This window comes from Diplotaxodon limnothrissa, linkage group LG15 (assembly GCF_057381915.1).
Source record: "Diplotaxodon limnothrissa isolate DT_005_m linkage group LG15, D_limnothrissa_male_GT1.1, whole genome shotgun sequence".
Taxonomy (NCBI): Eukaryota; Metazoa; Chordata; class Actinopteri; order Cichliformes; family Cichlidae; genus Diplotaxodon; species Diplotaxodon limnothrissa.
Genome location: NC_140610.1, coordinates 37411042 through 37425466, shown reverse-complemented (window position 1 = coordinate 37425466; position 14425 = coordinate 37411042). Strand labels below are relative to the sequence as shown.

The window sequence follows — 14425 nt, the reverse complement described above, 5'->3', positions numbered from 1 at the left end:
GCAAGACAGTGTTGGCATTTCCATTAAATGCAAAAGGCAAACAGAAATATGAAAACAAATGTGATAACCCTACATGTCTTATACATTCAGAGCAGGAATCCGAGCCAGTAGAAATGACAGAGATGTAAACAGATACATTAGAGACAGGTTCCCAGTTTATGAGCGGTTCTAAAGTTGCCAGTTTCCACAAGTCTTTGCTGCCCAGCGACACCAGAGCATCCCGGGAACAGCCTGAAAACAACCTCCACTGACATTTATGCACAGCATATTATATTGTTACAGTGATGGATGAGCAAAATGTTTGCCCAAAGTGAAGACTGTTTGCATAGGTAGGGAGAACTGCACTGCCTTGACCTCATTAAGGGACTGTAGAACGCCCTCCCCTGGCAACCTCTCCATGGAGTAGCTTTCCCATGAGCCTTTGCCCTTAACTGTTCCCAGTCTCCCAGTTCCACAAATGATGCTTGACACTTCAGAGACACCTTGTGTCGGCCATCTGCTGTCCCCCTGAGAGCACCATAACCTTTCTTTGGGATCTTTGGGAGATGCCATTTGAGCCACAGTTTGCCTGCTAAAATAGATTTTTCTGCAATGCTACACTAAAAATAACTTTAACTGTATATTCCCGGTATTAGAAGGTAACTTCCCCTTTTGAAAAAGCACTCTAAGACATTATATACAGTTTTTAAAGCTCAGCGTTTTGTAAATTTGTCTTACTGGTGTTTGGACAACCTTCACACCCCAACATTCGCTGTCGGGTCTAAGTTCTTCAAAAAGGAAGTGCAGATTTACAAAAAGATTTGAGACCAAATTACCACAAGCCCACTGAATCTTCAACTATTTGTTTTTCTCGCAGCGTTGCTCTGAGTTCGATCAGCAGGAAATGGGTTTACTCTGAACATTATGAGCCACTGCTGTCCTTCCAATAAACACCCAGGGCTGTGAGGCTTTTAGCTGAAATCCACCTCTGTTGAGGTTGAGTGCACAGCAGTAAGCATCGGGCCTGTGCAGTCGAGACGAACGGATTGGCAGCTGGGAGGCTTGGGCACCAAGCTGACCACTGAAACCCAGACTTTATTGCACAGCCGTTTTGTTTGTCACCGAGGGGTGACACACTATCTGTCACCCATGTAACCTCGCCATACTGTGACATTACAAGTTGGCACATGAAATTCACACACATGTACACTTTTGTCTGCCTCTCCTCGTCTGTCGCCCTGGCAGCCAGCGATGACAAAGGCCTAAATTTACAGGTGGCAGTGTCTGGGATAACCCTGGTAGGACGAAAGGGTATAACTAAACAGTATAAAAAGTAAAATAGAGGTATTTAATTATAGGACAGAGTAAAAATCACAATTTTAAGTTGGAGAAAGGAGGTGCAGCAGTTCTTTATATAAAGAGGCAGTTGTTCAGGAGTGTCTGTGGTGGGAGAAGAGGTGGGGGAAGGAGGGTCTGAAGAAGTGACATCAGTTTTTGGCCTGCTGCCCACAGATTCAGACAAGCATCGCACCAACTAGCCAGCAGCTTGAATGCCCTTTAGAAATTGCCACAGGAGAGGGAGAGAAGTTTCTGAAGGGCGGCTGGGACAGCTCGGGAAGCACGCTTCATATTCATTCTGGAAATGGGATGCGGGTTGGGGGGGTGAATGAGATTATTCTAAGTGATCAAGTAGGAGGCAGAGGAGGGAAAGACTGGCAGTCCAGGGTGTTTAGAAAGATTCCTCTCTGCAATTGGCAGGGCTTACTGTGTAACATTTGCTGTGTGGTTTGAGAAGTTTCATTTCCAAAATGAGACATATACCATTTGAAAAACTGTCACACCTACACAACAAAATGGCTACTGGCACGTTAATAAAATTCACAACCGAGCTAAATTGGCGCCATCCTTGGCTCCTCGCTCCGAAAAGTTGAAATTTAAGACATGCAATCTATTTTTCTATACTTCTTTATCCGTTTCCGAAAAGAGTGTGCCATTCCATTTGCATTGCAGTTTCACTGCTCTACAAATTCAACATGACAGATTAGAAAAGAAACAAAACTGTCGTGGCCAAGTTAGCCTTCTTTTTCTGCTTCACATAACGGAAATCTAAAAACCTTACTGCATGGCACAGATCATCTAATAAAAATCCTAACTAACTTGTGCAAGTAGGATGATACAGTATTTCGGAACCTGATAATCATGCCTTTGACTCTTTTCAATTCATTTATTTGTCTATAAACATAAATAGGCCTCTTTTCCAGCAGCATCCATCTGCAGCAAATTGGGTCCATTATGTGATCTCGCAACTTCAGGTTTCAAAAAATATGATTTTCATGTGCACTGATCAGTTACATATAAAACAGGGGTGCTCTTTAGGGTTCATATCTGAGGCTCCTTTTGTCCTGACAGCTTTTTAATGAATTCTGTACTTCTCAAATGTGGAAAAAAAAGATGGGATAGATTTGTGTATTAATATACAAAGATACACTAATACAGAGACATATACAAATGGAACAAAGTCATTTAGTTTAAAAAAAAAACCTTCAGCCACTGTGGTCATCTTTTCAGCCTCTTTTTTTAAGTATTTAATTGAAAATTAAGTTAATCCTGGTAATTTCAGAAACTGGGCCAAAGCTCATCAGCAGGCTAAACAGTATTTAATAACCTCACTGGGGGAGCAAGAATTAGGATTAAACTTATTTTGTGTGTGTGTCATTAGGGAAGGTGCATTTTAATTTGCACTTCTCTGCCATTATCTGATTAATGACAAAAAGGACTGAACATGAAAATGCATCGCCACGAGAAATTCACATTCCCACAACAATTTAGAGAGGAAAACATAACACACGACACTGGACATCATTAAGCGTACTTCAGGAAGTCCCATTGAAGCCACTGCTCGGATTTAAGTTTTATTACCCCCCCCCCCCCAAAAAAAAAAAAAAAAAAACTACAAAAAAACAAAACACGAAATTTTTTTTTACATTTTCACTGCTTGTTACACCATCTGTAACAAGCTTCTATTACATTTTCTTCATTTCCACAGTGAACAGTCAGACAATAGTGATGGCAACAGCAAAGGCATTTGACTATCCTCTCATGACATGTAGTTCAGACTTTGGGGGATCAGACTGAACATGACTAGCCAAATGGTTTGTTGCGCAGTCCCATCTGGGAAGTTGCACTTGGAAACTCGTTGGCAAGGTCTAGGCATATCAACCAGGTAAGCTGCCATTAAATGCAAAGAAAAAATATGCCAGTGTAGACAGCTAGTTAGTTAGGCCAGTCCACATGGAAAGTAACTGGCACAGATATTGTGACCAGAGAAGTCAAAGACTTTCAGTAACTTCAAGAGATGACAAGCAACGTAACTGCAAAGAGGATCAGGGTGTTGAGTAATACTTTTCTCCACTTTGAGGCCAACAATTAAAAGGATTATGAAAGAGAGAGGTTAGAGTTTATCTAGGCAACGAAAGCCTTGAATGTCTGCTTACAACAACCTATTTTTGTTGACAAGGCAATGCATGAAAAGCGAATCTCTTGCTGTGTAGCAAGTAATGACATTTTAAACATGTCATCTCACCTAAACCATGCTCGTAGCAGTAACCTTATGGTCAGAAGTTTCTCACATGACACTAATTGGTCCTAACTAAGTTCTAACCTACAAGCTCAAAGCTAGAAGCTTTGGCAATTGAAATTCCCTTGTGATACGGATCAGTGCAAATCTCTCATTGAAACGGACACAAAGGTGTACCCGATTCGTTAACACGTAAAGTCAAGGACTCCTTACAAGCACTAGGTACTAGCAGTTAGGAGTCTCTCTGTGTCAAATAAAACCAATCCCTGGCATGTTATTCTGAATTGATTTGGCAACTTTTCTCCACATTCTTATGGCCAAAGTAAGCGTAAAACTGTTTTTGAAACCTCCCTCTCAGTTCTCAAAAAAACAGAAGATGAACAACATCCTCTGTCTGACTGAAGCAGCAGCAACTGCTCTGTGCTGATGTGCAAAATGACTGTCTTTTGGGTTTGTTTGGTTTAAACGACACTGGATCTGATTATATGTTACAAATATACAAGAAAGACAATAAACATGGTATCATAGCAATTAGCGTTGTGCAACACTATGTGGAGCAGGCTGTGTGTTACCAGAGTGTCTGTATCCCTGTCAATCTACTGCACTGCAGAGACCCAAAACAGATGGCAAGGCTGACCCACACTCTGCCTCTCTGCCTGTTTGTGCACCCGTCACAGTCATACCACCAGCGTTCCCACTATAGCGGTACAGACAACTGTTTTTTTACAGTCACTTTAAAAAAGATCTGAGAAACAGACAGGAACAAATGTGATGCTTAGACTTGGGAATTCAAATGCTACAAATAACCAAAGACAAAAAGAGGGGAAAAAATTGTACACTTACTTTACAAAGAACGTGAAAACGTAAAAGTAAAAGATCCAATTTTTAATTCAAATAAGGGTTATAAAATTAACACCTCCTAAATTTTCTGTCTACATTGTATTTTAACAAGAAAAAAGTTATTCAAGGAGTAACTTGCCAATTCAGGCAATGTAAGTTTTCAACAACTAGCTGCAAAGAAGACTTACATATTGAGTGATTAAATGCCAACTTAACTGCCAACTATTTTATTCCCTCGAGTGTTCCTAGATAACCATCAGAAAGCCCAGCGTGAGATGGCATGTCTTTTAGCCAAAAACTGAGGCTCAAGCCACCTCATGTGACATTCATTTATCCAGTAATTTGTGGTAATAATGCAGCATGATCCATATTAATGTATTCCTCCACAATAACCTACTGAAACAGAGAGTCAATTGTGAATTTGTCTTACTTTCCTACAAACCGCTGGAATAAAGAGTTTGCTTGTGTGGCAGACAGAGGATTATTGTGGACGACGGGCATGCACGTGGGCAAACAACAGAAGAAAGGCAGCTCTGATAGCACAATGGAGCCTCTAAGCCTCCAAGAAAGTGACATGCTCGCACACGCACACGCACACACACACACACACACACATATATATATATATATATATATACTGTATGTATAAAAAAACCAAAGACACCCAGCACGCCCCTGTGGGCGGTCAATCCTTCAAGCTCGGTCCTCTACCAGAGGCCTGGGAGCTTGAGGGTCCTGCGCAGTATCTTAGCTGTTCCCAGGACTGCGCTCTTCTGGACAGAGATCTCCGATGTTATTCCCGGGATCTGCTGGAGCCACTCGCCTAGCTTGGGAGTCACCGCACCTAGTGCTCCGATTACCACGGGGACCACCGTTACCTTCACCCTCCACATCCTCTCGAGCTCTTCTCTGAGCCCTTGGTATTTCTCCAGCTTCTCGTGTTCCTTCTTCCTGATATTGCTGTCATTCGGAACCGCTACATCGATCACTACGGCCGTCTTCTTCTGTTTGTCTACCACCACTATATCCGGTTGGTTAGCCACCACCATTTTGTCCGTCTGTATCTGGAAGTCCCACAGGATCTTAGCTCGGTCATTCTCCACCACCCTTGGGGGCATCTCCCATTTTGACCTCGGGACTTCCAGGTTATACTCGGCACAGATGTTCCTGTACACTATGCCGGCCACTTGGTTATGGCGTTCCATGTATGCCTTGCCTGCTAGCATCTTGCACCCTGCTGTTATGTGCTGGATTGTCTCTGGGGCATCTTTACACAGCCTGCACCTGGGGTCTTGCCTGGTGCGATAGACCCCAGCCTCTATGGATCTTGTACTCAGAGCTTGTTCTTGTGCTGCCATGATTATATATATATATATATATATATATATATATATATATATATATATATATATATATATATATATATATATATATATATATATAGTAGTAACATGTTGCCTCTCAGAGGTGTACATGTACACTGGTTCTCTTACACAATCACTCATGCGCACAGTCTTTCTACAAGCCATCACTCCTCTGAGCATGTGTCTACCCTCTGACCCTTTCACTCCGACAAATGACGCTTCAGCACCACCATACTATTAAACCCCCACAGTGCCACAGCACGTCACGCGCCTTTGACTTTAGAGCGAATTTCAGCGCGCCGAGGGCGCCGTGGGAGTAAAGGTTGGGGGTGGTGGTGGTGTTGCTGGTGTGTGGGGGTCAAAGGTGGGAGGTCAGACAGCTGGTAAACATCTTTAAATACTCCTTTATAACACCATACATTCCTTCACAGCAGGGAATGGTTAGCAAGACATCCATCCCTGCCTGATTTAGCTCTGTTTTTGTGTGTGTGAAGGATAACCTCAAGTTTTTGTATACTACATACTTTTGTGAGTCAGACCAAGCTATGGCATGCAAATAAAATATATTTTTAGAAGATGGCAAAAAACAAGACTAAATTTATTCTGCAATATTCAAAACAGCAACACCCCGGCAGAAATCGTGTGGGTGGGGGTTGTTGCTGGGCTTGTTTGTTTTCCTGCCTGCAGTATCCACGCTGATTTTAAGTGATGGTAGAGTGGGTGGGGTGGTGGGCCTTTTAAGTCCTGCAACTAATGCATAAACAAGACCGCTTTCTCTCTGTCTTGCTGTCTTTTATTCTCTTGGTGTGTGCGTTTGTCATTTTACCACTTTGCACACCCATGCTGTGTATTGCGAGTTTTGAAGGAGACGGAAAGACTGAGACAAAAACAGCAAAAGGACGGAAAGCTCTACTGTTCTGCTATGACTTAAAAGCAATGTGATAGACTTACCGACCCATACGTACAATTACTGGGTCTGGAAAAGACAAAGAAGAAGGCAGACAAAAGAAATACTGAAAGCTGTTTTGCATAGAGAATTACAACATAAGGACAGAACACGCCAGTGAGAGCAAAGACACACCCCCTGCACTTTAAACACAATCAAACACACAAGTGGGAGGATATGGGGGTCTCTGATGGGGGCTTACTGGAGGTAGATGGTTGTATCACACTGGTCCCAGACAGGCTTTGGAGCCAGCCCCAGTGACATGGAGAACATTGGCAGTTTTCTACTGCAAGGAATCTGTTGGCGTTTAAAACAGCCCAGGAATCTTTCAGGCCTGTTTTCAGGGAAGAAATAAAAACTACCAGAAAAGGCTCAACTCAAACTGTTTAAGATTGGCATAACGTAACCAATGTCCAACTTTTTTGCCATGCTCAGAATCAACAAGGCACTCGTAAATGATATCGTAAAATCATAACATCATCACGTTATTCTGGTGGGTCCATACTAGAAGCAGAATGACTAAAAGAGCTTATAGGGAGTCTATTCCTGTTATTTCTTTGCAATATTACTGCATGTCCAGAGTTCATTGCAATAAAAAAATGGCTAATGCATACACAGAGTTAGATTACTGGAAAAGAGAAGTGAGAGAGGAAAGTTAAGCTGTGTTCACACCAGAGGTAATGTGGTGACCAAAAACCAAAAGGACAACTTCAAGCAACTATGGCCAAAAAAAGCTGCTGGTAACTCAAAATTGGGACCCAAGATGCAGGCAAGGAGGAGGCTGTTGATTAACATATAACTTGGTAGTAAATATGGCAGTATGTTACCTAGGCAACCAGAGCCTGACATGTCTGCAAGCGACCACCAGTCAGCTTCAAAGATAGGGGGACTTTGAATAGGGATGCATCTTTAGCAGAGCTCTGACTGCAAAGTTGGTCATCAGTTTGGTTATCAAGAGTGGGTAGAGACAACTAGAATGAAAGAAGCCTTAAACTAAATAAAAGTGTGTTCTGCCCTAACCTGGTTAAGGATTACAGTATTTACATCGATAACCAGGGTCAATCCTGGTCCCAGTCTCAAGTCAAGTCTTGAGGCAGATTTTCAATATTTCACATTTGTCTGGCAGGGGTTAGTCTTTGCAATAGTGCTTCAGTTTGAATGCGTCTGTCCTTTTTGTCTATGTGAGTGCCTGAGTTTGTGTGACTACAATTGTCAATGTGTGATTTCACATGTGTGTGACAAGACTACAGAAATGTGAGTGTATGAGACGTGTCAGCCTATCTGCATGGATACTATATGTATGTGCTCATTAAATGCGACTATAGCTTGGTCTGTGTTCGTGGCCCGACACTTCGGTACACCTCAAGCTGCTCAACGGTCGTCAAGCTCGCTCAGCAAGAAGCAGGCAGTTCCATCTGGTCAAGCCATCCCTGTGTATTTTAAGTGTGTGCTGTCTGCATGCGTGTGCGCGTGAACACCACCATGCAAAAATGTCCCTACATCCTTGCATACATATACAAAAAGCATGTCTTCCATTGGTCTTCCAGACCTAATTTTGACGCTCCGTTTGCTGGCATGACGGCAAGAAAGCCTCTGAAGTAAATTAAAGGCGATGACAACAAAATGAGAGGATGGAGAGTCGAAGAGGCAAAGCCACCTGGCTTGGCCCCAGCTCACTGCAGCACATTTGCTTGATAAACTAAAAAAAAATTTCTGAGAGCACTTAAAATTACAGCTACTAAGTTACAAATACACAGAACAATTTTCATTTAGCAACAGAATGCTTTTTCAACGATTTACGCCTAAGATATTGGCTGTAGGAGTAAACCAAGGATGTGGCGCCTCTCTCTGTGTGGCTGTGTGTGTATTTGTCACTAACAAGGTCCCACAAGGCTGCCTCGGTCACCTGGGTATTGCAGTACGCTCGTAGCCAGGTCCACTCATGAATGAACCCAGAGCAACAACAGTAATTCCCAAGCATTTTCCACCAGAGCTACTGTATGGGTGCGTATGTGTGAGGGGCAGGCTACAGTAGAGCTACGGTGCAGCTGGCTGCTACGAAGAGGTGAACCAGCTGCCCCTTTTTACCCTCATTATCCATGACATATAGCACGGAGACTATCGTACACACACAAAAAACCCCTACAAATTTCTCAACTTGGGGAGCAAAACACCGTTACAACACGCTGAACAAAATCCACTGAGCCGGAGCACAGGTTTGCCAATTTTCTCTTTCAAGCTACAAATATTTATATCCCCTCCTGAATGAAGAAAAGAAAAACAAAGATATGGAAAGAAAGTGGAAGTTAGAGGTAGTTCAATCACTAAAAGTCCCTGGCAGGGCTCATTTATGACTATGTGGAGAATCTCCTTGCAGAAGGGTTTTTGCCAATGGGTGATGACCTCAGGAATCAACGATGGCTACATTTCACTGTGTGTTATACTTGTATAACTATGCATGTGACAAATAAAGAACCTTGAACCTTGAATGGCAATTGCTGATGTTTTGATTTGAGCCTAATGTCATTGTGCGTTTAAAAATACCATTTTTATCTTCTTCTGGAAACTTTTTTCCACCAGAAATTCTCTCTCTCACTCTTTTTTTTTTAACTCCTCAATGTGGGAGTGTTAAAAAAACACTGATTAGCCCAAACTCCAGCTTAAAAGTGTGTGAATACAGATTTGGATGTAAACAGCAGAGACACTCTACCACAAAACAACTGGGAATGCAACCAATCATGTGACATTTTAAATAAATTATATTCATACTTTAATCAGGCACGGGTGGTAATGTTCTTGATTTTCCGCACAAACAAGTTGCTTTGTTTGATCTCCCAAAGCAGTGAGTCCACCTCAGGCTTTTTGATTTTACGTTTTCATGTTTTTGTTTTTTTCCAGTTTTCTATAAATGCCTTCACCCAGGCTCCTTCCCTGCTCTGCATGCCCTCCCTTAATTCCTTTGACGATCGCTTGTTTTCTTTAGTTTTTACAAACTTCCCCTGCTGCTTTCCACCCTCATCCATCTCTCTCCTCTGTCTCTCATCTTAACATCACTCGGCTGCCGATTTTTTTCTCTTGTTTGTTTTACTCCTTTCCCTCGGTCCACCCCCTGCCTGCCTAACTTTCACTCCTCCATGAGTAAAGGAAGAGAAGAAAAATCGCAACATGGTGGCTGGTCGTCACAAGGTAATGTTAGGACTGCTGGGCCGAGACTGACGCACACATACATGTGCAGCTGCATTTTGCTGGGCTTAGTGAGCACGACTGCGCGTTTAAAATTTAGAGTAAAATCCACATCACAAGAACAAAGACTCCCACACTGAGACAGCAAGCATTTGAAACAATTAGATCAGTTAAGATCAAACAGCAGTCCTTTCAATAAACACGTTTCAGTGACAGGGAGGCATCCTCCTTGTAATTAAAAGAGAGGAAAGCCTGTTGTTTGGCCCAGCGGAGTAATAAGGAGGCGGGGAGATTTGTAGGGTTGGGGGGTGGAGGAGTGGGAAGTGATCAAATGACACCCTGACATTTGAGCCCGAAACAAACTAATCGATCGTGATTAAATTATTCATCTGTCTGTTTACCGTGGAAATGGAGGGGTTTGAAGGAAATAGGAGGGAGAAGGGAAAGAAGTGGGGAGCCAGTGACAGCTGTGATGTGAATTTCCCATACTAATCTTAACATAATGATTTTCTGTGCGTGCTAGAAATGCTGCAGAGGCCATACCTACTTTTAGGTACTTTGTATCTGCTTTGGTTTCAGCGCTATTCGATAATAAATTTATAGAATCTACTATGAGGCTGTTTTGCAAAGACAAACACCCATGGCTATGTTAGTCCTGTGCTAATAGCCATGTTCTGTGTTATTCATGTGGACATGTGTGGTCTTGTGATTTAAAACCATTCATTTGTATAACTGCAGTGTAATCTGACAAAATTACCAGTTAACTGAAAGGAAACAGTGAGCAGGGTAAATGCAGAGAGAGATGTGCTTGTGGGGAAGAATAAACCAAACAAACAAACAAACAAAAACAGCTGCACTAAAGGCTAAAGGGTACAGGAAGTCACTAAATCTAGCCACAAATCACCAAGATGGTAACACGACCTGATTCCACAGATTGAAAGTTCTACCTATGTCTATCTGTCTGAGGCTGATCTGGGCTTGGGTCGTGGGGGTAGAAGTCCAAGCAGAGACCCTCTCTCCAGCCACAGACATTCTCAGATCAATAATTTCTCAAATATGTCCTGGGTCTACCCCACAGCCTCCTCCCAGTTGGACATGCCCGAAACAGTCACTTGGCTCCTTTCAATGTGGAGGAGTACCGGCTCTCCTCTGTGCCGCTCCAAACTGATTGAACCAGATATCATTTGGAGGAAGCTCATTTCTACTGCTTGTTACTCAATGCCGTTCTCTCAGTCACCGCTCACAGCTCGTGATCATAGGTGAAGGTTAAAACGTAGATCAACCAATAAATCTACTTCACTTTCACACTCAGGTCTCTTCTCCATGAGAAACTGTACACGATCCTCATTACTATAGCCATTTCACCAATCCATCTGTCGATCTCTTGTCTCTCTCCTTCGCTCACTCTTGAAGAAGGCCACGAGGTACTTGAGCTCCTCCATGTTGGGCAAAAACTTATTTCCAATCCAGGCACGTCACTGTTTTTCTGACTAAGAACCATGGCCTCAGACTTGGAGGTGCTAATTCTCTGCAGCCCACCTCAAACTGCAGTTGAAGAACTGCATCAGCAGAAGTGGAAGCTTGTGTTAGATTAAGCTAACAGAGCCACACCAAACGTAAACAGCAGAGATGAGACCCTGAGACACTCTCAACTCCTTGGCTGTACCTAGAAATTCTATCCACAAAAACTGTGAACAGAATCAGGCAGTCCTAACTGAGTCCATCACCCACTGAGAACTAGTCCCCAACGATGGGCCTCATACTCTATCTACATGGGCAGTAGGAAAGAACAGTAAAACATGCTTCACTACAAAAATATGACAAAATTTAAACTGTAATTGAAAACTTAAACTGCCCTGTCAAAAAGGACCACAAATACACTTGGACACACATACATGCAGAGAAAATCTACATAAACGCTCTGTAACCTCACAGTCCAGTTTTTCCAGAAACTCAATATGGCTCCTGCGCTCTCCCTCCCAGCCTACTGCATTCCAGAGACAGAATAGATGACCCTGCTTAGGATGACATTTTAATGAGTGTGTGTGGGAGAGAGGCTCTAAGAGGGTGACGATAAAAGGGCATACACATGCACTGGCTCATGCACACAAAGCCTGATGTATACTGATACAAAGAGCTACTGAGCACAAGTGTCACGCACATACACAAAAAGACAAACACACATGAATACAAAGTACCATATACATACAAACATGCACATTAGCAGGCACACACATAATCATCTGAGCCCCCTGTTCTTAACGTTTAGGAAATAGCTCTGTCCTTGGTATTATAGCTCTGCGTCACATAGCAATCCTTTAATAATCACCACACTACTGGCCAATGCCCACAGGCTGCACCTTTATATTGACAAGCCAACAGTTAACAGCGCAAAAGCTGAAAAACAAATTGACTGCCATATTTTGATACTGAAGTACACTGCCATTTCCCTGGAAAGATTTTCACTCCTGCAGGCAGGAAGTCAATATGTTTGTCCAAAAGACTTAAAATTGAGATTTATCTTGTTTTGACATTTACACGTAAGTAGATGAGGACGCCACTACAAAGCTGGCGTCCTATAGCTCACAGGTATTCAATATTTAAATTAATATCACTCAGTATAACATTAAGAGGACGTTCAATCGGTTTCAGCGAATAAGGAAAACAACACCTTTTAATAGTTTAGTCTGACTTCATAAGGGGCATTTGGCCCAGCTTGTTCTCATATCTTAAAAAAACAAACAAACAAAACTTTAAGAAATAAGAGCTAAACAAAAACCTATATGGACAAAAGTACTGTGCCACTTGTTTAATGTACCTACAGGAGCTGCTCAGCCATGGAAACTCATGCCATGAAGCTCCCGGTGCTGTTTTTGTGCTGATATTAATGCCAGACAAGGTTTGGAGCTCTGCAGTTACTGAGTCACCAGTGTGTTGGTGATTTGTACACACTATGCACCTCAGCACTCACCACCTCTGTTCTGTAACTGAACATGCAGTGGTTTTGAAATGCTTCCACAATGCTTACCACTTACAGTCGATTGAAGAGATTTCACAAACTGACTTGCTGCAGCGGGGGTATTTTGGTGATGCAGTACAACACTCAAAATCAGTAAAGAGCCCATTTATTTACAAATGTTTGTAAAAGCAGACTGCACAGCTAAGTGTTTATACTTGTGGCAATAGGACTGAAATCCCTGAATTCAAGTAGCTAAATTTTTAAGGACTTAACAAGTCATTTCAAGTAAAAAAAAAAAAAAAGGGAAACCTACTGCACATGGCCTTCATTAGCACATTGCTTAAATTCAAATCATTTTACTAACTAAAATTTCCTCCTCTTCTTTTAATGTCACTTTTTTGAAAAAAATACAAAAAGAGAGATGTGTCGACACATCACTTTAGAGTGCATGCACAGATAGTTAACCTCAGCAGTGGCAGATTATATTAACCTTTTAGAGGAAGTGTTTGCATATGGAAGAAGAACAGAAGGAGAGAGAAAGAGCACTGCGGTATAGCCGATGGGTTGAATTAATGAGATTGTAGGTATCTGCATGGCTGCACATTTTGACTGGGCTTTGGATGGAGGACAGAGAGAGAGAGCGAGAGAGAGAGGAGAAAAGGGGGGGGGGGGGGGGGGTCAGAGAGAGCAAAGGAGGTGAAACACACACACACACACACACACACACACATTACCGCTGAAAGCCTCTCGTCTTCAGCTCCTCAGTTATAACCTTCAATTAACCTTCCTCCTGAATACAGGGGTGCATGAGTAGTCTGGGTGAGTGTGAGTGTCTGTGATTGTGCACATGTGCTGGCTTATTCTTCCTGACATATGTGTGTGTGTGTGTGTGTGTGTGTGTGTGTGTGTGTGTGTGTGCTGACTGGCTCACTTGCATCTGTTTTTGCTCAGCTAGAAATCAATTTTACCTACCCCCCCCCTTTTCCGATCAGTAAGCATCTGAGGTTCATTGAAATTCCAAACACTGCAAACCCATATTTCTTTATTAGTTTAATGCTGCTGAGCTCTGGACATCTAACTAAATAACTGGACATATATGGAAATACTAAAACACAAGCAGCATGTCAATTCGTAGTGAGCTAACATATCATATTCTATCTTTTGCTTTCCAAATAAGTGAGGTGTTTCCGTTGCATTTTTAAGTCTTCCTTAGCCACCGTTGGGTGTGATCTATATAGAGACTGAATTCTTTCATCTCACAGACAGCTGGTCTGAACAATGAATAGGACAGTTGCAGTTAAAGTCAGCGGCAGATATTTTCACAGACCGTGTGGTGTAAGAGAATGCGGATGTGAAATTTTTCTCTGGTGCCTGTTTTATCTAAAGCAGGTGAGTTGAAGCGCTTAGGCCTTATTTTGGGAACCTCCTCTGCTATCACTTTACAGAACATACAGTATATCAGCTCAGGTCACATAGAGGAGGGACAGAAAGGTGCAAGATTTACAGAAAAAACACTAGAAAAAATGTTTCTTTCACCTATATTATGCCTGTTAATATAGTCTTAATTTCTTCACCAC

At 42.3% G+C, this 14425-nt stretch overlaps 1 protein-coding gene across 5 annotated transcripts in view; it reads right to left on the bottom strand.

The window, feature by feature from the left end:
• The window catches only part of ptprsa (protein tyrosine phosphatase receptor type Sa), a 180326-nt gene that overhangs the window by 140262 nt on the left and 25639 nt on the right, over nucleotides 1–14425 (bottom strand). The window contains exon 2 of one of the 5 annotated variants that reach the window (XM_085371935.1): nucleotides 6712–6736. The exons of the other annotated variants lie outside the window; for them this stretch is intronic. The gene's annotated coding sequence lies outside the window, so the exon portion shown is untranslated. The remainder of the gene's footprint in view (nucleotides 1–6711; nucleotides 6737–14425) is intronic. 5 annotated transcript variants of the gene reach the window in all.